The sequence below is a fragment of the Dreissena polymorpha genome, chromosome 3, assembly GCF_020536995.1.
Source record: "Dreissena polymorpha isolate Duluth1 chromosome 3, UMN_Dpol_1.0, whole genome shotgun sequence".
Taxonomy (NCBI): domain Eukaryota; kingdom Metazoa; phylum Mollusca; class Bivalvia; order Myida; family Dreissenidae; genus Dreissena; species Dreissena polymorpha.
This window is the reverse complement of record NC_068357.1, coordinates 148,130,483-148,156,287: the sequence shown is the minus strand read 5'-3', so window position 1 is coordinate 148,156,287 and position 25,805 is coordinate 148,130,483. Positions and strand designations below refer to the sequence as shown.

Below are 25,805 nucleotides of genomic sequence, written 5' to 3'. Positions count from 1 at the left end.
CCATGAGCCAAACCAATCTGCCTACAGAAAATGGCATTCAACAGAGACCGCCTTGATTAAAGTTCACAACGACATTTTACAATCCTTAGACCAACACCAAGTAACAGTTTTGGTGATGCTGGACCTCTCTGCAGCCTTCGATACCATCGACCACGAGACACTGCTTGCACGGCTCGAAACCCACTTCGGAATTACAGAACAGCCACTGGCTTGGATGAAGGCATATCTGAGTGACCGTTTTCAGACTGTCTGTATAGATGGAGAGCTGTCAAAGCTGTGCATATGACATATAGTGTGCACCAAGGCTCGGTGTTAGGCCCCAAATTCTATGTCATGTACACGAAACCTGTCGGTGCTATATGTCGTAAACACAGGATAAACGCACATTTTTATGCTGATGACTCACAGCTTTACATGTCATTCAAACCAACAAACCCTGCAACAATAGAAGACACTATTAACCAAGTGACGGATTGTCTTAATGATATTACCCATTGGATGAATACCAACATGCTGAAACTTAACTCAGAAAAAACCGAATTAATTGTGTTCACATCTGATAGGGACAAGAATGCAGTTTCTAACATTACTGTGAAACTAGACAAGTCAGACATAATACAGTCATCTAGTGTAAGAAACCTGGGTGCTTTCCTGGACTCCAAGATGAACATGGATCAGCATGTAAATTCTCTCTGTAGATCCACCTACGCTCAGTTAAGGAAAATTTGTCGCATTCGGCAATATATCAACACAGATGCCACCAAAACCCTGGTAAATGCGTTAGTAACATCTCGACTGGACTACTGCAATGCTCTGTTGTACGGAATTCCCCAGCATACGATCAACAAATTGCAGGTTGTTCAGAATACTGCTGCCAGAATAATAACTAGAACATCAAAGTACAGTCACATCACACCGATTTTGAAGGACCTCCATTGGCTACCTGTACACAAGCATGCCAAATATCAAGTTTCTATCTTCAATAATGCAAAAGTTATGGCCAACGTTAAAGTGTTTTTTTTCGGACGGACGGACAGACTGACATACACACATACTGACGGACAGTTCAACTGCTATATGCCACCCTACCGGGGGCATAAAAAGTCTGATAAAAAGAGACAATTCAAAATCAAAATGTGCATTGTTACTGATTGTTCATAGTTACATAGTTTTTCAAAATCTATTTTTAGTTGTGGCTGCCTTGACCTTGGAGATATTGACGTAACTCTTTTGCGCAACACACCATCCAATAATGGTGAACAAATATGTCAAATGATTTTAAAATGTCACAATGAATGACATAGTAATGGTCCAGACAAGCTCATTTATTGCCATTTTTGACCTTCAAACTCAAATTGTGACCTTGACCTTGAAGATATCGACATGATTCTTTCGCGCGACACACCGTCTAATGATTGTGAACAAATGTGCCAAATGATTTTAAAATCTCACAATGAATCACAAAGTAATGGCCCGCACAAGCTCATTAATGGCCATTTTTGACCTTCAAACTCAAATTGTGACCTTGACCTTGGAGATATCGATGTAATTCTTTCGCGCAACACACCGTCTAATGATGATGAACAAATGTGCCAAATGATTTTAAAATATGACAATTTACGACAAAGTTATGACCCGGACAAGCTCATTTATGGCCATTTTTTACCTTCAAACTCAAATTGTGACCTTGACATTTGAGATATCGACGTAATTCTTTCGCGCGACACACCGTCTAATGATGGTGAACAAATGTGCTAAATGATTTAAAAATCCGACAATGAATGACAAAGTTATGGCCCGGACAAGCTTGTTCCGCCCCCCCCCCCCCCGACATTCGCCAATCTAACAAGGGCTGTTTGTAAAACATGCATGCCTCCCTATATGAGCTATAAGTTGTAGTAGCAGCCATTGTGTGAATACGTTTTTGTCACTGTGAACAACGGTGGTGGTGGTGGGTGGGTGGTTTGGTGGTGGTGGTGGTGATGTTTATTGATACAATGCATGACAAAAATGCAGTTAGCCTTACATTTGGTAAAATTTAAATATATTACAAGGGAGGCAAATGCTGTAACAAAAAGAACATGCATAAACGGTAGTTGTTTCCCTTGTTTGAACCATGCTAAATCCTTAAAATGCCTATTTCCAGTAACTGTGACCTTAACCTGTGACCTTTGACCTAAAAATCAATAGGGGTCATCTGCGAGTCATGATCAATGTACCTATGAAGTTTCATGATCCTAGGCCCAAGCGTTCTTGAGTTATCATCTGACAACCACCTGGTGGACGGACCGACAGACCGACCAACCGACATGAGCAAAGCAATATACCGCCTCTTCTTCGAAGGGGGGCATAATAACCAGTTTTTTCCGTCGGAAAACCTGGTTAAAAATGTAAATATTAAGCTTTTTGATGTACAAGCTTGGGCTACCTACCGGGGGCATTTCTTCGTCATCTGATGCTGTAACAGTGTCAGAGTCGTCTTTTGTAAGGACACATGCATTTGGACAAATACGTTTTAGAGCACGCAGCACAGCTTGGTTGTCAAAATCGTCATCAGAGTCTGTGCAGCGTTCTACATAAGCTGCGTATCAGCGTAATATACGCATTAGAAATATCAAGATACGCTCAATTTATCATTTCCGTGCGTACATTTAAGCAAGCCAATCTGGAGTTACGCAAATGATGTTTATTCTCTGCGTACAACGTAAACAAACAATATAAACAGCTGATTGTCTTTCGCCAAAATATGAGACTGGTTATCATAAAAATTAGAGCAAATTTATTCGCTGGATTATAGAAATAGTTAGCCAGTCGGTATGTATACTCTGAATCATCTAGACGCATGGTAAATTTAGTATTGATTTTTTTAACAGACAGTCAAGTGCTTATGTGTTTATTAAATTACATGGAGAGGTCAGCATGGCTTCTTCGAAACAAAAACAAATTACTTCTCAAAAATTGTTTTCTTTACGGCAAAAGTTGTATCAAGTAAAAACATTGTACTGCCAATACTGTATGATTTAATTTCCTCTGTTTTCAAATCAAAAACGACACACTAGGCAGGGCGAGTAGGTCTGACAATCCACTCGTCCTTCACTTTAATCTACTCGTCCTGCATTTAAAAAATATATATCTATATTTATAGTTATGATCAACCAGAACCTTTTAACCTACGTAACATAGTGACACTAAACTGCAAACAAATTAACTACATTATCTGATGGATTTTATTTGCTTCCTTACGTTTTCTGCACATGTTTCCTTTTCTCAATACTTTCCGCTTCTCGTTTTGATGACCTTTCTTTCTGTTCCATGTCTCCACCACCTTGCAGATATTTTAAAATAGAACCCTTTTCCATGCTGAGAGTTAATATTTCAGACAAACTTTTACTGAAAGACACGCTTGATTGACAAATGGTTACAATATGGTAAATTTTGGCTATGGCTTCTGATCACGAATTATTCTGTTTATAAATAATTATTTTTCTGTTTATTTTTAATTAAATATAAGAAGTATTATAATTAACCAGTTATGTATTTTTTTTTATTGATATTTACATTAAAATGAAATTTTATTCTTCACGGAATGACCAATATATTTAGGTCACATAACCCCAAACCGGAACTCCTGTTCTTAGGGTTACATGTCAGTCAGTTTGATACTTAGCACACATTGCTCAGTGCATGCTGCATAGGATTTGTAAAATACATTGCAAATGGTTGTTTTTGGTATTAATTTGAAGGTATATTTGTAAGCAATAAGAAAAAAAGCCATTTTTGTGCTCTACTTTTTCTGTTGATGGTTCCCGGCTATGAAAGTAGGTCATACTATTTGAGCCCAAAATGGTCGCATCCACATCTGTCAAAACTGGTGTGCTTATTCTAAAGTAAATATTTTGAGTTACAACACATAGAATTTGATGACATGCATTTTTTAGAAAGATTATGCATTTATCTTTCCAATGATGTATGATGATATAGTACTGAAACGCTTGGTCATGGTAAAAATTGATATCGAACTTCAACTGTTTTATATGTAATATAGAAGTAAATTAATTGCGCATGCGTAACCTTTAAGCACATCCGGAATAATTTATCGTCTGCAAAAAAAGACAAAATGGAGGCATATAAGCAGGCTGTATTCGAAAAAATATATGGAAGATGTCATTTGGACCCAGTTAAAGGGTGTATTATGTGGGATGGGTGCTCCAGTGAACATAGGGGGGTTAGATATGGGAAAATCAAAGCAAAATGTCCACCCGAGCACCCATCCAAGACCCACTATGTACATCACTTAGTTTTTCAGTTTCACTTTGGCATTAATTTGGATCCCTGTCAGCATTTATCCCATTTATGTCATAAAACCTTGTGTTGCAGTCCCCATCATTTAGTTATAGAACCGGTTTCGGTCAATAATGCTCGAAAAGTTTGCGCCCAAAGCGGCAGATGCACAGGTCATGTTGACCAACCTGCCTGCCTTGTCTAAAAGTTAGGCATTTTTTCTTTGCAAACTAAACTAATCCTATTTAACACCATTTGTTTTTGTAATCATGTGTTTAATTTATTTTATCATACAAAATTGGCCTAAAATAACTTTTTTCTATATATTGATGCAAAAAAACACAAGGCAGCAAATGACAACATAAGTAACTCGTTGGCATGTAAAATAACATTTCGGATGCAATAATTACTTTATATGTGGCCGACGTATTATATTATACGTAATTGTGGTCTTGTAACTGTCCGACACCTTTCATACCATGTAAAGTGTCCGTGAGACCTTTATTGTAATGCAAGCGTTCATGTAAATGGTAACGGCGCTGTCGTGCAGCATACCTAGTAATTTTGCGTTTTTGGATAACATCATTGTTTGGCTTTTTTGATATGGCATCGGTCTTCCTTATTTGACGTATGACCGAAGAACCTTTTGTAAGAGTTGCCCCCAGGGATTTGGTTTTTATCAGCACTGATACTGCATACCCATTGTTAAGTTTAAAAACCTGGCCGTGAATCCTTCCTGCAAAGTTTCTTGGGTTAGTGATCATTTTTGGGTTTACAGCTTGGTAGGATCGATTCACGGCCTCACACTTTTGCGTAGATGTCAATAATTTTGTTTTATCAAGGGCTATGGGAGACAGCATGATGTCCATGCATTTTAAAAGCAACACCTTGTCACCCTCTGTCATTCTTAGTTTTACAGTCAAGGGCATATAGTTTTTGGCCTGTCTATAGTTACCGCAGCAAACTAAGCTAGATGCTTTGCAGGGCTCACCACAATACCCGCCAAAGCAAGCAACAATTGCATCGGCTACCTTTGGCATAGATTGTTTTATTTTGTTTAGGTCACCGTTATAAAATTTGTGGGCCATTTTCAACTCTGCTATACACCGCTGTTTAATTGACAGAGCAAAGCGATTCTTTAGGTTTGCGTTTGACGACCCTTTGAACATATTTGAACTAAAGTTGGCTGCGTACACAGCACGCTTCAGTGAATTTCCCAAGTGCCTTATGTCTTTAAAGTGTAGAATTGTGTGTTCACTTGCTTTGCTCACCCTTGCATGACTCCTGGAATCACCATCACCAGTATAACCAGTAATTTGAACCTCATTTGATATGTTACGCGCCACAATTTCAGACCATCTACCTTCGTCACCTATTGGATCTGACTCGGACATGTTTGCCGAGCAATGACCCTTATGATTAGGACAAACGACATTGTTCCACTTGTTTCGCAATCTAGCTCCGATCGTGCAAAGTTTATTGGCAATGTGTACCCCTATTATTTTTTTGTTTTTAGTGTTATTTTCACAAAATGTGGTTGTCGCAATGGACCCCGCCTGAAATGGGGTTGAATCAGAATTGAACATAGGGTTATTGTAGCAAGAGTCACCCTCTACATTTACAGTTTGGGCATTTTTTTACCTATCATGGCATTTTCTTTTACAAGAGTGACTCTTTGCTCATGCATGTCCCTTATATTGACACTTTGTATCTTTTCATTTACTTTATTACTTAATCTTTGCATGGCGGCCAGGTTTGGGGCTATGATGTTTGCATTATTAAAAATTCTGCGCACACCTGTATTACTAATTGATGTAGTACAGAGACCAAGCTGAAGGCCAATGTTAACCTTTTCGGCACGCCTACCCGGACCTTTTTTATTTTCAACCTCCTCATACAGATTGTGATAATCGCTCATGTATGAACACTATGTACATTTTAGCCGCTCACGCCAACCCATACCCCACCTTACTGAGTTAGCGGCATCAAAATTCAGATCCCCCTCACAGTTCGGCTTATCATGTCTATGTTTTTTGAAGGCAGAATTAAAAAGAGCATGGACCTTAGCCTGAACCATCAACTTATTGGTATACAAGTCTGGATGAAGTGACTCGTCACCACAGCCACTATACTCGTCAACTACATTAAACGCATTCGGTCGGGGTCGCAACGCTGACACTGTTGTGTCCGTACCATCAGTATCTTTAAAGGTTAGTACATTGTTACTGGTGTGTACTCTTCTCTCAAAGGCTTTCTTTTCCAACCTGACATACTTATTGCCAGCAACAGTAGGAAAAGCTACAGTTTTACCCTTTTTTGGACTTGCAGTCCCCTTTTTGAACCCAGCTTTTCGCTTAGACAGCCGCATAGTTACTGACTCTTTTACTTAATAAAGCAACCTACACAGTTTATTGTGTGAGGAAAATATACTAGACTTACTCTAAATAATCCTATATTTGATCAACATGCATATAAAAACCTTATATTTTCACAGATTGCACTGCAGAGAGTACCTGAGACAGTCTGGGAAGTACTGAACACTGGCCCAGAAGGATTTCACACCTGCCCTGCAGGCTTTAGTGTCACATCAGACTGTGTATGAACACCCGGTATTGACACTTTGGGGTCAGATTTGTGTCTGTAGATGCCAGAAGTGAATGTCTGTTAATGCATATGTAAAAAAACCTTTTCTGGGGACAAATGACATCTTCAATGCTACTAAAATCTTCAAATCACCCCCAAAAATGCGGGAAAAAAAAATGCTCGAAAGATCCTAAAGTACCATTTTGTTCAATTTAGAATACTGCTGAAGAGTGTTGTTAACTCTGTTCTCCTATATGTCACCTTCTATGCATTAGGAAACTCAAAGCCATGCTTATTTTTGGATTAAAACTGTTTTCAACATGTACCCAAAAAGTTTTTTCTGCTCTTAATTTCCAACTAAAAATGCATTTGCATGTGTTATTTCCAATGCCTTGTTTTTCCAATAAATCTTCATTTGAGATTGACAGTACTCTATATTCTTTCTGAAAATACATCATACTTATTAAAAAATATGGTTTTATTGAAATCAGAAAGGGTTGGGTTCTCTTAAAGGTCACATAACCCCAAACCGGAACTCCTGTTCTTAGGGTTACATGCAGTCAGTTTGATACTTAGCACACCTTGTTCAGTGCATGCTGCATAGGATTTGTAAAATACATTGCAAATGGTTGTTTTTGGTATTAATTTGAAGGTATATTTGTAAGCAATAAGAAAAAAAGCCATTTTTGTGCTATACTTTTTCTGTTGATGGTTCCCGGCTTTGAAAGTAGGTCATACTATTTTAGCCCAAAATGGTTGCATCCACATCTGTCAAAACTGGTGTGCTTATTCTAAGGTATATATTTTGAGTTACAACACATAGAATTTGATGACATGCATTTTTTAAAAAGATTATGCATTAATCTTTCCAATGATGTATGATGATATAGTACTGAAACGCTTGGTCATGGTAAAAATTGATATCGAACTTCAACTGTTTTATATGTAATATAGAAGGAAATTAATTGCGCATGCGTAACCTTTAAGCACATCCGGAATAATTTATCGTTTGCAAAAAAAGACAAAATGGAGGCATATAAGCAGGCTGTATTAGAAAAAATATATGGAAGATGTCATTTGGACCCAGTTAAAGGGTGTATTATGTGGGATGGGTGCTCCAGTGAACATAGGGGGGTTAGATATGGGAAAATCAAAGCAAAATGTCCACCCGAGCACCCATCCAAGACCCACTATGTACATCACTTAGTTTTTCAGTTTCACTTTGGCATTAATTTGGATCCCTCTCAGCATTTATCCCATTTATGTCATAAAACCTTGTGTTGCAGTCCCCATCATTTAGTTATAGAACCGGTTTCGGTCAATAATGCTCGAAAAGTTTGCGCCCAAAGCGGCAGATGCACAGGTCATGTTGACCACCCTGCCTGCCTTGTCTAAAAGTTAGGCATTTTTTCTTTGCAAACTAAACTAATCCTATTTAACACCATTTGTTTTTTTGTAATCATGTGTTTAATTGATTTAATCATACAAAATTGGCCTAAAATAACTTTTTTCTATATATTGATGCAAAAAAACACAAGGCAGCAAATGACAACATAAGTAACTCGTTGGCATGTAAAATAACATTTCGGATGCAATAATTACTTTATATGTGGCCGACGTATTATATTATACGTAATTGTGGTCTTGTAACTGTCCGACACCTTTCATACCATGTAAAGTGTCCGTGAGACCTTTATTGTAATGCAAGCGTTCATGTAAATGGTAACGGCGCTGTCGTGCAGCATACCTAGTAATTTTGCGTTTTTGGATAACATCATTGTTTGGCTTTTTTGATATGGCATCGGTCTTCCTTATTTGACGTATGACCGAAGAACCTTTTGTAAGAGTTGCCCCCAGGGATTTGGTTTTTATCAGCACTGATACTGCATACCCATTGTTAAGTTTAAAAACCTGGCCGTGAATCCTTCCTGCAAAGTTTCTTGGGTTAGTGATCATTTTTGGGTTTACAGCTTGGTAGGATCGATTCACGGCCTCACACTTTTGCGTAGATGTCAATAATTTTGTTTTATCAAGGGCTATGGGAGACAGCATGATGTCCATGCATTTTAAAAGCAACACCTTGTCACCCTCTGTCATTCTTAGTTTTACAGTCAAGGGCATATAGTTTTTGGCCTGTCTATAGTTACCGCAGCAAACTAAGCTAGATGCTTTGCAGGGCTCACCACAATACCCGCCAAAGCAAGCAACAATTGCATCGGCTACCTTTGGCATAGATTGTTTTATTTTGTTTAGGTCACCGTTATAAAATTTGTGGGCCATTTTCAACTCTGCTATACACCGCTGTTTAATTGACAGAGCAAAGCGATTCTTTAGGTTTGCGTTTGACGACCCTTTGAACATATTTGAACTAAAGTTGGCTGCGTACACAGCACGCTTCAGTGAATTTCCCAAGTGCCTTATGTCTTTAAAGTGTAGAATTGTGTGTTCACTTGCTTTGCTCACCCTTGCATGACTCCTGGAATCACCATCACCAGTATAACCAGTAATTTGAACCTCATTTGATATGTTACGCGCCACAATTTCAGACCATCTACCTTCGTCACCTATTGGATCTGACTCGGACATGTTTGCCGAGCAATGACCCTTATGATTAGGACAAACGACATTGTTCCACTTGTTTCGCAATCTAGCTCCGATCGTGCAAAGTTTATTGGCAATGTGTACCCCTATTATTTTTTTGTTTTTAGTGTTATTTTCACAAAATGTGGTTGTCGCAATGGACCCCGCCTGAAATGGGGTTGAATCAGAATTGAACATAGGGTTATTGTAGCAAGAGTCACCCTCCACATTTACAGTTTGGGCATTTTTTTACCTATCATGGCATTTTCTTTTACAAGAGTGACTCTTTGCTCATGCATGTCCCTTATATTGACACTTTGTATCTTTTCATTTACTTTATTACTTAATCTTTGCATGGCGGCCAGGTTTGGGGCTATGATGTTTGCATTATTAAAAATTCTGCGCACACCTGTATTACTAATTGATGTAGTACAGAGACCAAGCTGAAGGCCAATGTTAACCTTTTCGGCACGCCTACCCGGACCTTTTTTATTTTCAACCTTCTCATACAGATTGTGATAATCGCTCATGTATGAACACTATGTACATTTTAGCCGCTCACGCCAACCAATACCCCACCTTACTGAGTTAGCGGCATCAAAATTCAGATCCCCCTCACAGTTCGGCTTATCATGTCTATGTTTTTTGAAGGCAGAATTAAAAAGAGCATGGACCTTAGCCTGAACCATCAACTTATTGGTATACAAGTCTGGATGAAGTGACTCGTCACCACAGCCACTATACTCGTCAACTACATTAAACGCATTCGGTCGGGGTCGCAACGCTGACACTGTTGTGTCCGTACCATCAGTATCTTTAAAGGTTAGTACATTGTTACTGGTGTGTACTCTTCTCTCAAAGGCTTTCTTTTCCAACCTGACATACTTATTGCCAGCAACAGTAGGAAAAGCTACAGTTTTACCCTTTTTTGGACTTGCAGTCCCCTTTTTGAACCCAGCTTTTCGCTTAGACAGCCGCATAGTTACTGACTCTTTTACTTAATAAAGCAACCTACACAGTTTATTGTGTGAGGAAAATATACTAGACTTACTCTAAATAATCCTATATTTGATCAACATGCATATAAAAACCTTATATTTTCACAGATTGCACTGCAGAGAGTACCTGAGACAGTCTGGGAAGTACTGAACACTGGCCCAGAAGGATTTCACACCTGCCCTGCAGGCTTTAGTGTCACATCAGACTGTGTATGAACACCCGGTATTGACACTTTGGGGTCAGATTTGTGTCTGTAGATGCCAGAAGTGAATGTCTGTTAATGCATATGTAAAAAAACCTTTTCTGGGGACAAATGACATCTTCAATGCTACTAAAATCTTCAAATCACCCCCAAAAATGCGGGAAAAAAAATGCTCGAAAGATCCTAAAGTACCATTTTGTTCAATTTAGAATACTGCTGAAGAGTGTTGTTAACTCTGTTCTCCTATATGTCACCTTCTATGCATTAGGAAACTCAAAGCCATGCTTATTTTTGGATTAAAACTGTTTTCAACATGTACCCAAAAAGTTTTTTCTGCTCTTAATTTCCAACTAAAAATGCATTTGCATGTGTTATTTCCAATGCCTTGTTTTTCCAATAAATCTTCATTTGAGATTGACAGTACTCTATATTCTTTCTGAAAATACATCATACTTATTAAAAAATATGGTTTTATTGAAATCAGAAAGGGTTGGGTTCTCTTAAAGGTCACATAACCCCAAACCGGAACTCCTGTTCTTAGGGTTACATGCAGTCAGTTTGATACTTAGCACACCTTGTTCAGTGCATGCTGCATAGGATTTGTAAAATACATTGCAAATGGTTGTTTTTGGTATTAATTTGAAGGTATATTTGTAAGCAATAAGAAAAAAAGCCATTTTTGTGCTATACTTTTTCTGTTGATGGTTCCCGGCTTTGAAAGTAGGTCATACTATTTTAGCCCAAAATGGTTGCATCCACATCTGTCAAAACTGGTGTGCTTATTCTAAGGTATATATTTTGAGTTACAACACATAGAATTTGATGACATGCATTTTTTAAAAAGATTATGCATTAATCTTTCCAATGATGTATGATGATATAGTACTGAAACGCTTGGTCATGGTAAAAATTGATATCGAACTTCAACTGTTTTATATGTAATATAGAAGGAAATTAATTGCGCATGCGTAACCTTTAAGCACATCCGGAATAATTTATCGTTTGCAAAAAAAGACAAAATGGAGGCATATAAGCAGGCTGTATTAGAAAAAATATATGGAAGATGTCATTTGGACCCAGTTAAAGGGTGTATTATGTGGGATGGGTGCTCCAGTGAACATAGGGGGGTTAGATATGGGAAAATCAAAGCAAAATGTCCACCCGAGCACCCATCCAAGACCCACTATGTACATCACTTAGTTTTTCAGTTTCACTTTGGCATTAATTTGGATCCCTCTCAGCATTTATCCCATTTATGTCATAAAACCTTGTGTTGCAGTCCCCATCATTTAGTTATAGAACCGGTTTCGGTCAATAATGCTCGAAAAGTTTGCGCCCAAAGCGGCAGATGCACAGGTCATGTTGACCACCCTGCCTGCCTTGTCTAAAAGTTAGGCATTTTTTCTTTGCAAACTAAACTAATCCTATTTAACACCATTTGTTTTTTTGTAATCATGTGTTTAATTGATTTAATCATACAAAATTGGCCTAAAATAACTTTTTTCTATATATTGATGCAAAAAAACACAAGGCAGCAAATGACAACATAAGTAACTCGTTGGCATGTAAAATAACATTTCGGATGCAATAATTACTTTATATGTGGCCGACGTATTATATTATACGTAATTGTGGTCTTGTAACTGTCCGACACCTTTCATACCATGTAAAGTGTCCGTGAGACCTTTATTGTAATGCAAGCGTTCATGTAAATGGTAACGGCGCTGTCGTGCAGCATACCTAGTAATTTTGCGTTTTTGGATAACATCATTGTTTGGCTTTTCTGATATGGCATTGGTCTTCCTTGTTTGACGTATGACCGAAGAACCTTTTGTAAGAGTTGCCCCCAGGGATTTGGTTTTTATCAGCACTGATACTGCATACCCATTGTTAAGTTTAAGAACCTGGCCGTGAATCCTTCCTGCAAAGTTCCTTGGGTTAGTGATCATTTTTGGGTTTACAGCTTGGTAGGATCGATTCACGGCCTCACACTTTTGCGTAGATGTCAATAATTTTGTTTTATCAAGGGCTATGGGAGACAGCATGATGTCCATGCATTTTAAAAGCAACACCTTGTCACCCTCTGTCATTCTTAGTTTTACAGTCAAGGGCATATAGTTTTTGGCCTGTTTATAGTTACCGCAGCAAACTAAGCTAGATGCTTTGCAGGGCTCACCACAATACCCGCCAAAGCAAGCAACAATTGCATCGGCTACCTTTGGCATTGATTGTTTTATTTTGTTTAGGTCACCGTTATAAAATTTGTGGGCCATTTTCAACTCTGCTATACACCGCTGTTTAATTGACAGAGCAAAGCGATTCTTTAGGTTTGCGTTTGACGACCCTTTGAACATTTTTGAACTAAAGTTGGCTGCGTACACAGCACGCTTCAGTGAATTTCCCAAGTGCCTTATGTCTTTAAAGTGTAGAAGTGTGTGTTCACTTGCTTTGCTCACCCCTGCATGACTCATGGAGTCACCATCACCAGTATAACCGGTAATTTGAACCTCATTTGATATGTTATGCGCCACAATTTCAGACCATCTACCTTCGTCACCTATTGGATCTGACTCGGACATGTTTGCCGAGCAATGACCCTTATGATTAGGACAAACAACATTGTTCCCCTTGTTTCGCAATCTAGCTCCGATCGTGCAAAGTTTATTGGCAATGTGTACCCCTATTATTTTTTTGTTTTTAGTGTTGTTTTCACAAAATGTGGTTGTCGCAATGGACCCCGCCTGAAATGGGGTTGAATCAGAATTGAACATAGGGTTATTGTAGCAAGAGTCACCCTCCACATTTACAGTTTGGGCATTTTTTGATCTATCATGGCATTTTCTTTTACAAGAGTGACTCTTTGCTCATGCATGTCCCTTATATTGACACTTTGTATCTTTTCATTTACTTAATTACTTAATCTTTGCATGGCGGCCAGGTTTGGGGCTATGATGTTTGCATTATTAAAATTTCTGCGCACACCTGTATTACTAATTGGTGTAGTACAGAGACCAAGCTGAAGGCCAATGTTAACCTTTGCGGCACGCCTACCCGGACCTTTTTTATTTTCAACCTCCTCATACAGATTGTGATAATCGCTCATGTATGAACACTTTGTACATTTTAGCCGCTCACGCCAACCCATACCCCACCTTACTGAGTTAGCGGCATCAAAATTCAGACCCCCTCACAGTTCGGCTTATCATGTCTATGTTTTTTGAAGGCAGAATTAAAAAGAGCCTGGACCTTAGCCTGAACCATCAACTTATTGGTATACAAGTCTGAATGAAGTGACTCGTCACCACAGCCACTATACTCGTCAACTACATTAAACGCATTCGGTCGGGGTCGCAACGCTGACACTGTTGTGTCCGTACCATCAGTATCTTTAAAGGTTAGTACATTGTTACTGGTGTGTACTCTTCTCTCAAAGGCTTTCTTTTCCAACCTGACATACTTATTGCCAGCAACAGTAGGAAAAGCTACAGTTTTACCCTTTTTTGGACTTGCAGTCCCCTTTTTGAACCCAGCTTTTCGCTTAGACAGCCGCATAGTTACTGACTCTTTTACTTAATAAAGCAACCTACACAGTTTATTGTGTGAGGAAAATATACTAGACTTACTCTAAATAATCCTATATTTGATCAACATGCATATAAAAACCTTATATTTTCACAGATTGCACTGCAGAGAGTACCTGAGACAGTCTGGGAAGTACTGAACACTGGCCCAGAAGGATTTCACACCTGCCCTGCAGGCTTTAGTGTCACATCAGACTGTGTATGAACACCCGGTATTGACACTTTGGGGTCAGAGTTGTGTCTGTAGATGCCAGAAGTGAATGTCTGTTAATGCATATGTAAAAAAACCTTTTCTGGGGACAAATGACATCTTCAATGCTACTAAAATCTTCAAATCACCCCCAAAAATGCGGGAAAAAAATGCTCGAAAGATCCTAAAGTACCATTTCGTTCAATTTAGAATACTGCTGAAGAGTGTTGTTAACTCTGTTCTCCTATATGTCACCTTCTATGCATTAGGAAACTCAAAGCCATGCTTATTTTTGGATTAAAACTTTGTTTTCAACATGTACCCAAAAAGTTTTTTCTGCTCTTAATTTCCAACTAAAAATGCATTTGCATGTGTTATTTCCAATGCCTTGTTTTTCCAATAAATCTTCATTTGAGATTGACAGTACTCTATATTCTTTCTGAAAATACATCATACTTATTAAAAAATATGGTTTTATTGAAATCAGAAAGGGTTGGGTTCTCTTTAAGCACATCCGGAATAATTTATCGTCTGCAAAAAAAGACAAAATGGAGGCATATAAGCAGGCTGTATTAGAAAAAATATATGGAAGATGTCATTTGGACCCAGTTAAAGGGTGTATTATGTGGGATGGGTGCTCCAGTGAACATAGGGGGGTTAGATATGGGAAAATCAAAGCAAAATGTCCACCCGAGCACCCATCCAAGACCCACTATGTACATCACTTAGTTTTTCAGTTTCACTTTGGCATTAATTTGGATCCCTCTCAGCATTTATCCCATTTATGTCATAAAACCTTGTGTTGCAGTCCCCATCATTTAGTTATAGAACCGGTTTCGGTCAATAATGCTCGAAAAGTTTGCGCCCAAAGCGGCAGATGCACAGGTCATGTTGACCACCCTTCCTGCCTTGTCTAAAAGTTAGGCATTTTTTCTTTGCAAACTAAACTAATCCTATTTAACACCATTTGTTTTTTGTAATCATGTGTTTAATTGATTTAATCATACAAAATTGGCCTAAAATAACTTTTTTCTATATATTGATGCAAAAAAACACAAGGCAGCAAATGACAACATAAGTAACTCGTTGGCATGTAAAATAACATTTCGGATGCAATAATTACTTTATATGTGGCCGACGTATTATATTATACGTAATTGTGGTCTTGTAACTGTCCGACACCTTTCATACCATGTAAAGTGTCCGTGAGACCTTTATTGTAATGCAAGCGTTCATGTAAATGGTAACGGCGCTGTCGTGCAGCATACCTGGTAATTTTGCGTTTTTGGATAACATCATTGTTTGGCTTTTTTGATATGGCATCGGTCTTCCTTATTTGACGTATGACCGAAGAACCTTTTGTAAGAGTTGCCCCCAGGGATTTGGTTTTTATCAGCACTGATACTGCATACCCATTGTTAAGTTTAAGAACCTGGCCGTGAATCCTTCCTGCAAAGTTCCTTGGGTTAGTGATCATTTTTGGGTTTACAGCTTGGTAGGATCGATTCACTGCCTCACACTTTTGCGTAGATGTCAATAATTTTGTTTTATCAAGGGCTATGGGAGACAGCATGATGTCCATGCATTTTAAAAGCAACACCTTGTCACCCTCTGTCATTCTTAGTTTTACAGTCACGGGCATATAGTTTTTGGCCTGTCTATAGTTACCGCAGCAAACTAAGCTAGATGCTTTGCAGGGCTCACCACAATACCCACCAAAGCAAGCAACAATTGCATCGGCTACCTTTGGCATAGATTGTTTTATTTTGTTTAGGTCACCGTTATAAAATTTGTGGGCCATTTTCAACTCTGCTATACACCGCTGTTTAATTGACAGAGCAAAGCGATTCTTTAGGTTTGCGTTTGACGACCCTTTGAACATATTTGAACTAAAGTTGGCTGCGTACACAGCACGCTTCAGTAAATTTTCCAAGTGCCTTATGTCTTTAAAGTGTAGAATTGTGTGTTCACTTGCTTTGCTCACCCCTGCATGACTCCTGGAGTCACCATCACCAGTATAACCAGTAATTTGAACCTCATTTGATATGTTACGCGCCACAATTTCAGACCATCTACCTTCGTCATCTATTGGATCTGACTCGGACATGTTTGCCGAGCAATGACCCTTATGATTAGGACAAACAACATTGTTCCCCTTGTTTCGCAATCTATCTCCGATCTTGCAAAGTTTATTGGCAATGTGTACCCCTATTATTTTTTTGTTTTTAGTGTTATTTTCACAAAATGTGGTTGTCGCAATGGACCCCGCCTGAAATGGGGTTGAATCAGAATTGAACATAGGGTTATTGTAGCAAGAGTCACCCTCCACATTTACAGTTTGGGCATTTTTTTGACCTATCATGGCATTTTCTTTTACAAGAGTGACTCTTTGCTCATGCATGTCCCTTATATTGACACGTTGTATCTTTTCATTTACTTTTTTACTTAATCTTTGCATGGCGGCCAGGTTTGGGGCTATGATGTTTGCATAATTAAAAATTCTGCGCACACCTGTATTACTAATTGGTGTAGTACAGAGACCAAGCTGAAGGCCAATGTTAACCTTTGCGGCACGCCTACCCGGACCTTTTTTATTTTCAACCTCCTCATACAGATTGTGATAATCGCTCATGTATGAACACTTTGTACATTTTAGCCGCTCACGCCAACCCACACCCCACCTTACTGAGTTAGCGGCATCAAAATTCAGATCCCCCTCACAGTTCGGCTTATCATGTCTATGTTTTTTGAAGGCAGAATTAAAAAGAGCCTGGACCTTAGCCTGAATCATCAACTTATTGGTATACAAGTCTGAATGAAGTGACTCGTCACCACAGCCACTATACTCGTCAACTACATTAAACGCATTCGGTCGGGGTCGCAACGCTGAAACTGTTGTGTCCGTACCATCAGTATCTTTAAAGGTTAGTACATTGTTACTGGTGTGTACTCTTCTCTCAAAGGCTTTCTTTTCCAACCTGACATACTTATTGCCAGCAACAGTAGGAAAAGCTACAGTTTTACCCTTTTTTGGACTTGCAGTCCCCTTTTTGAACCCAGCTTTTCGTAAATGAGCTTTTCGCTTAGACAGCCGCATAGTTACTGACTCTATTACTTAATAAAGCAACCTACACAGTTTATTGTGTGAGAAAAATATACTAGACTTACTCTAAATAATCCTATATTTGATCAACATGCATATAAAAACCTTATATTTTCACAGATTGCACTGCAGAGAGTACCTGAGACAGTCTGGGAAGTACTGAACACTGGCCCAGAAGGATTTCACACCTGCCCTGCAGGCTTTAGTGTCACATCAGACTGTGTATGAACACCCGGTATTGACACTTTGGGGTCAGATTTGTGTCTGTAGATGCCAGAAGTGAATGTCTGTTAATGCATATGTAAAAAAACCTTTTCTGGAGACAAATGACATCTTCAATGCTACTAAAATCTTCAAATCACCCCCAAAAATGCGGAAAAAAAATGCTCGAAAGATCCTAAAGTACCATTTTGTTCAATTTAGAATACTGCTGAAGAGTGTTGTTAACTCTGTTCTCCTATATGTCACCTTCTATGCATTAGGAAACTCAAAGCCATGCTTATTTTTGGATTAAAACTATGTTTTCAACATGTACCTAAAAAGTTTTTTCTGCTCTTTATTTCCAACTAAAATGCATTTGCATGTGTTATTTCCAATGCCTTGTTTTTCCAATAAATCTTCATTTGAGATTGACTCTATATTCTTTCTGAAAATACATCATACTTATTAAAAAATATGGTTTTATTGAAATCAGAAAGGGTTGGGATCTCTTAAAGGTCACATAACCCCAAACCGGAACTCCTGTTCTTAGGGTTACATGCAGTCAGTTTGATACTTAGCACACATTGTTCAGTGCATGCTGCATAGGATTTGTAAAATACATTGCAAATGGTTGTTTTTGGTATTAATTTGAAGGTATATTTGTAAGCAATAAGAAAAAAAGCCATTTTTGTGCTCTACTTTTTCTGTTGATGGTTCCCGGCTTTGAAAGTAGGTCATACTATTTGAGCCCAAAATGGTCGCATCCACATCTGTCAAAACTGGTGTGCTTATTCTAAGGTAAATATTTTGAGTTACAACACATAGAATTTGATGACATGCATTTTTTAGAAAGATTATGCATTTATCTTTCCAATGATGTATGATGATATAGTACTGAAACGCTTGGTCATGGTAAAAATTGATATCGAACTTCAACTGTTTTATATGTAATATAGAAGGAAATTAATTGCGCATGCGTAACCTTTAACTGTTTTTTTTTCACTTTTAATCGATAAGCTAAGAGCACTGACACCTACAAAAAGAGCGCAGCCGATTACGAGAATTATTTTTAGTGTGCCCGTGACGTCATTGTTCATTGTCAAAACGAAAGTGCAGTTTCTTTGTATACTAAATCTATTTTGTGTTCGTTCAAAAAATTGTGCGCAATTTGTTTGGATGTGGCAGGGGTTCTGGAACTTAATTTATATTTCTCAACTTAAAAAACAGCACTCGCTTGGTCGAGTATTTAACAAACTTTACTCGCCCAACCGTCAACTTCACTCGCATATGCGAGCGGTCGAGTGGATTCTTCAAGGCCTGCACACTTAAGCGCTAATAAAACAACTGTTGAAAGTTGGCAAAAAATGATTTCTGTGGCTCTCTGTGGTGGAAGCCTATAAACCAATGACAGTTAAAAAACAAAAAACACTTTAACAAACCTACTACTAATAAGGAATACACATAGATAATGGTTTATCGTGTTTAACATGATTAAAGTAGTGTGTCTGTACCCGGGCTATATTCTTGTTTTACATTTAGCAAATTACCGTTCAAGCAAGGCAAAATTTGACCATTTACCCCCATGCTTTGAAAAGTGGAGGTATTTACCCCCATGGGTAAAAAATTATCTATAACGCTGGTCTGTGTCTGGCGCGGGTCTGGGTTTTCTCTTGGGGACTTTGCCGTGCTTTGGTTGGCTGAAGTTCATCGCACTCAAAAGTTCTGCAGCTACCTATAGAAAAGAGATGCATAAAAATGTTAGGGTTTTAACAACTTTTCTGCAAGTTTTCTCTGTTGCCGAGTGGTTAAGAGCACTTGCCTACATCCCTGTAGGAATGAAATTGATAACTTTTTGCCAGATTATGACTTTTGCAATATACTTGTAGATCTACCGTATTTTGTATATCATGATTGTGCATCGGGTGCAATTTGTCTTGTATCTTATACGTGTTTATGATCCTACCAGGTATCAAATACAAATCAATTATTACTTAGTCCCTGTAGTTACCTTCTCTCTGTAGCAACGGTTCCAGACACAGGCAGCTCTGGCTTTGGATGGGTTGGTCAGGTCTAGCTTAACCGCAGCTTCCACTTTGAACAACAGAGCTGCGACATGACTGCAAGCCTCTCCGGTGCTGAAAATACAACAATAATAACCCTTAATATTTGTTCATAAATATTGGCATGAATGAAAATTATTTTTTACATAAAATGTTTTTATCAACATTTAATCATCTGCAACCACATAAAAGCGACATGGATTACGTAATATTGATATTTAACCAAAATAACAGCCAAAGAGTGATTTGTGACTACATGTATATCCAAACCCTGGCATATTTATACATCCCAACAAATTTAAAATATGGCCTCAGATTCTCAATGACTCTGTCTCATGTTCATTATTTTGAAGGATGTACATTCCACTAATTTATAAACTTACATATGCATAGAATGATAAGTTCATAATATACCCAGCTTTACAAGTACAGTGTGCAGATATCACATAGCCCTTATCCCTGTCCTGGAAGACCCACACCTTGTGCCACTGTTTTTTGTCACTGAGCTTCTGTGACGGCATTACGGTGGACTTCAAGAAGCACACATGGTCATTCACCTCGTGAAACAAAACCTCATGATCATGGCCCGGAATGAACAAGGGCTGTTTGTAAAACATGCATGCCCCCCCCCCATATGGGCTGTCAGTTGTAGTGGCAGCCATTGTGTGAATACGTTTTTTGTCACTGTGACCTTGACCTAATGTAAGTTATCATCCGGAAACCATTGTACTATTTCGAGTCACTGTGACCTTGACCTTTGACCCAGTGACCTGAAAATCAATAGGGGTCATCTGCCAGTCATGATCAAGGGGGGAGTGAGAGGGGGGTATAATGTGGGGTGTGGTAATTTATAAGATGTTTAAAAAAAAATTGAGTGGGGGGTGGGGGTGAGAGGGGGGTATAATGTGGGGTGGGGTAATTTATTAGATGTTTAAAAAAATTGGCGGCGGGGATGGGGGGTGAGAGGGGGCATAATGTGGGGTGTGGTAATTTATTAGATGTTTAAAAAAAAAATTGGGGGGGATGGGGTGGGGGTGAGAGGGGTGGGTATAATGTGGGGTGTGGTAATTTATATGTTTAAAACAAATGGGGCGTGGGGGGTGGGGGGTGGGGGGTTAGAGAAGGGGTAATAATGTGGGGTGTGGTAATTTATTAGATGTTTAAAAAAAAATTGGGAGGGGGGTGGGGGTGAGAGGGGGTTTATGGTAATTCATAAGATGTTTAAAAAAAAATGGGGGGGGGAGGTGGGGGCGGAGAGGGTGTAATAATGTGGGGTGGGGTTATTTATTAGATGTTTTTAAAAAAAATGGGGGGGGTGGGGGTTGGGCGGGGTAGGGGGAAGTGAGAGGGGGGGGGGGGTTGTTGTGTAATGTGTGGTGTGGTAATTATTAGATGTTTAAAAAAAAATTGGGGGGGAGGTAGGGGTGGGGGTAGGGGGGTGGGGGGGGGTTTTTTATAGGGGGGTATAATGTTGGGTGTGGTAATTTATAAGATGTTAAAAAAACTTGGGGGGGTGGGGGGGGTAGGGGGGTGAGAGGGGTAGGTGGGGGGTGTGTGTGATAATTTATTAGATTGTTTAAAAAAAATTATTTTTGGGTGGGTGGGGGTTAGGGGTGGAGGTTGAGAAGGGTGGTAATAATGTGGGGTGGGGGTAATTTTATTAGATTGTTTAAAAAATTGGGGGTGTGGGGTAGGGAGGGGTGGGGTGAGAGGGGGGGTAATAATGTGGGGTTGTGGTTATTTATTAGATGTTAAAAAAAAATTGGGGGGTGGGGTGGGGGGTAGGGGGGAGTGAGAGGGGGGTATAATGTGGGGTGTGGGTAATCTATTAGTGTTTAAAAAAATCGGGGGGGGGTTGGGGGGGGTAGGGGGTGGGTGTGGGCGTGAGGTAGGGGGTGGGCGTACGGGTGGGGGTAGGGGGGTGGGGTGAGAGGGGGGGTATAATGTGGGTGTGGTAATTTATAAGATGTTTAAAAAAAAATTGGGGGGTGGGGGTAGGAGGTGAGAGGGGGTAATAATGTGGGCAGGGCTCAACATTAACCTAAAAACCAACTTGCCCTGACGGGCAAGTACTTAAAAAATCTACTTGCCCGGAACATAAAGCCACTTGCCCAAAGATGAAGTATCACATTAACTGTAAACCTCATATTTTGTAATAAAGATCAAAATGATAAACCACAAAACCTTTTTTATTTTTGCACATTTAACAAAATGATTACAGCAATTCAAGTGTCATTAGTCTAAATGTTGATTTGTCCCAATGTTCAATCATTAATGAAATAATTAGTCATTCAGATTCTCTTCCACATATTCGTCATCAAACACAGGTCTACGTTGCCTCTGTCCTCCAGTGTACCATAAGTTAAGTGCTCGGGTGCAGTTATACTCCCCTACTGCTGGTCCGGAGATGGAGATCGCCATCAAGCGGTTGAGCATATCCGGCTGAAGAGATGCTCTCCAGTCAGACTTGATTCTGGCCATTGCTGAGAATCCTCTCTCACAAATAGCACTGGAAGTAGGGACAACCAGGATAATTTCTACCAGCATAAGAATATTCTATAACCTGATTTTTAAGTTTTGATCAGTAAACAGTTTTTTGAACATCACATCAGTAGAACGTGTTTTATTTCTAAACATGTGGGCTTTCAGAGCTGGCCATTCTGTACTTGTTACATGCTCCAACTGACAACCCATACGTTCCAAGTCGACCTTGAAATGTTCACACAATGCTTTGACCTGGTCCTCCCCATATGTAGCAAGGTCCACCTCAGTGTCAGGAAGGTTAACCATGAAGAAAACTTGCATTGCTTTTAGTACAGGAGAGGTGTCTAGGTCATTCATTCTACTGGAGATATGATCAATGAGAATGTCCACAAGACCTGTTTTTTGCATTAAGTTGTTCATCAGATGATGTAGATGGTGTTAGCTGAATACCCTGGAAGGTAAGCTGGCCACTGGTTGCATCAATGAATCCCTGTAGATTTTTACCTGGTCTAAGTTTCAATGCCACCAGGCGGAGGCAAGCTGTCTCCAATGCATCTAAAGCATCTGGTATAGAACATGTATCACGCTGAAACTGCAGAGACAGATCACTTAGAATTTCTAATACATCTTGAATAAAATGCATGTAATGTAGAAGCTTTTGTCACTTAAAATGTTTAACAATATTTTTTGCTCGGCCTTGAACATCAGCACTGCCCTTGCCACCCTGCGCGATATTCTCAAAATGTGTAACAAATACAAGATAGGTTTCAGGCTTCAACAGAATTGCCAGCGATCTGCTAAGGTGGGGCATCCAGCGTTTACCCTCCAAGTTGGCAGGTCTTAACATTTTCACATCCATGGCTTCTGCCAAGCTTTTCAGTTCCCATAAGGCTTTAGCAGAATAGTGGTAGTGTTTGTGGAGATGAAGAAGAACTGATTTTATGTCTTCAAGAACTGATCCATCTTTTTGTCTAAGAGCATCCAACGCAGCTAACTCCAATCTATGATTCACACAGTGCATTGAAATGAGCTGGGGCTTATCTCTCTTAAGAAGAGCCGTAACACTGTGTTTTTTACCAAGATTGACGCTGGCGCCATCACACCCAGTAGCTATCAGTTTCTCCTTCCTTCCATCAATATTGGACATGGCCTCTTCGATAGCCCCCAGTATACCTTCCGCATGTGCATGCTCCACCGCCTTCATGCTAACGTATAGACACAAAGGAACCCCTTCTAATACCTTTGACGAAAAGAAAAAAAATGTTAAAGGAGCCATCATGAAATCCCCTGAAAGGTATTATTTGCCATTAATGAATAAATTGCAAAGGAAAAACAGTCATGCATATTAACCATCAATCTTCAAGATTTCATAACAATCTAAACTTCATAAGTAGGCTTATATGACATAATTTTTTTATTCAAAATCAAAACTGAGTCTGATGTAAAAAAATAATCTTCTAAGTTATTTGAAGTAAGTTGGTGAAGACTTTCTACAAAGACTAGTAAGAGGGAAGTTTAAGAAACGTTTTTTTTACCTTAATTTAATAGAATAAAATAATAAAACAGAAAATAATGCATTCCTTTATAAAGGTTTTCTATCAGCTTACCACTCTTGCATACACCAGTTCATGTTCGCAAACTGACACATCTGTGGCGCCATCGAACATGATAGACAACACCCTCGACTGCTTTAGAAGATCATCGGTGACACTCTGAAGATCTTTGTAGATGAAGGTCATGAATCTGAAAAATAAAAGTAACTAACATATTTAACATTTATAAGTTCAACTTGCTGGAATAGCATGTAACAAATATGTTGTTTGAAATGTCAACTTAGTCCATTGCCATAGATATTTATGCAGAATTAATAGCTTGCATATGTGCATTTTAGGACCTATCAGTATACTCTGTACATTACCATGGGGTGTAAAAACAAGATTAAGTTAACTTACAAATATTTAAAAGAACAATAATTGAATTGTAATGTTTATTGTTCATTTACTTTCACTTGACTTAAATGCATGGTGGATGATGGGAGTGCAATACTGCAGGGGCAGATGGAGGTTCACTTTTTTATATTAGTACACTATAAAATGAAATATGTTTGCAGGCTTTGTTTCATTTAATTACTTATTATGTATCACAAAAATACCTTCTGCATGCCATGTCTGTCTTGTAACTCAATGCCAGCTCAACACCATTGATTTTCTGTAAATCAAGCACGGATGGATACAGGGTGAAGGGCAGTTCGTTTTTGGCTATCCAATATGCTGAATTGAAACAGACAGTTAGTTTTTGTAAATTGTCTTTGTTCAATTTTCTGATGATTAAATCCATGGTACCAACTACATTTGAGCACCCCGCCCGGAATGTCAATTAGAGTTAGCGAATTCGCCGGACTGCCAATGTCTCCAGTGTACGAGCAGACGACAGTTTGCTTATTTTTTTTCATGAGCAAAATCGTTTCCTTTTTACAAGCAAGCTAATGAGATGAACTTTTTTCATGCGTTTTTATAGATTCAAGGCGAAAAGTAGTGCACCCAGAAATGAACGATGAGCTCTTGTCATCACTGTACTGTTCACAGGGTTTGCAAAACATTGCTTCTAACGTTTCATCGTATCTCAACCATTCAAACTCGCTTTTCCATTTTGGTAAAAAGTTGCGTTTTCGCTTTGCTTCGTACTTCGTTTTGGCACTTTCGGATGATTTATCTGTGCAATTTTCATTTGATTTGGCAGACTTAGAATTACTGGTAAAGCCGAAGGTAAATAAACTCGACATTTCTCGTCTGCTAGCAGTTGCAAACAACCGAGAACGTTGTTTTCCAAATAGATTCATCACCAAAAGAGATGTTGCTCAAAAGTAGTGCGGTTTTAACTCCGCCCAAGAGGGGAGGTAACTTAGTTTATTATAAAACATAATCGCCTACGCACTGGTCTCCCTTATTATTAAAGAGAATGCTGTAAAACATTCAAGTGACAAAAAATCATAATATAGTGCTTTCTTATTGTACAAATTAGTGATACAGACAAAAAACGTAGCAACAATTTCCCTTTGGTAACTTCTGTTGAAAAAAAGACTTACAGCGGGGATTTCGGTAATTCTACATTCGCCCGCAAAGTACCGAAATCCTCTATAATTACGCCTTTAAGAGTAAATTTGTCATCGGTATGATTAATGTGCAAATAATAATATCAATATTAACCATTACGCACACTTGGCAGCATAAGTTGCTTTTTATTGGGGATTTCGGTAATTCTACACAAGAACATAAACGTGCGCCGGTACCGAAATCCTCGCTGTTCAAACCATCAAGTGTCAAACAAATCATTAGAGTGCTTTTTATAGTAGAAATCAGGGATACGTTCAATCTACCATTTGGTATCGTCTGTTGGAAAATAATGACTCATAGCTGTGATTTCGGGCGCTGCGTTAAGTGAGAGATGCGTATTAAATTATACATAATTAAAAACTGATGCTATTTTTATGTCCCCCACCACTATAGTGGGGGACATATTGTTTTTGCCCTGTCTGTCGGCT

General features: G+C 38.9%; 1 protein-coding gene and 1 long non-coding RNA gene across 6 annotated transcripts in view; both read left to right on the top strand.

The window, feature by feature from the left end:
* LOC127871909 (uncharacterized) overlaps positions 1-25,805 on the top strand; it is a 303,905-nt gene that overhangs the window by 53,717 nt on the left and 224,383 nt on the right. The gene's annotated exons all lie outside the window — the stretch shown is intronic.
* LOC127871919 (uncharacterized) lies at positions 6,218-17,829 on the top strand. 4 transcript variants are annotated; one of them, XR_008045610.1, is made up of 4 exons: positions 6,218-6,491; positions 10,551-10,665; positions 13,869-14,039; positions 17,640-17,829. It is a non-coding gene; the product is annotated as an uncharacterized LOC127871919 (long non-coding RNA). The 4 variants fall into 4 exon arrangements; XR_008045609.1 differs by lacking the exon at positions 10,551-10,665 and adding an exon at positions 6,776-6,890; XR_008045608.1 differs by lacking the exon at positions 6,218-6,491 and adding an exon at positions 10,007-10,266.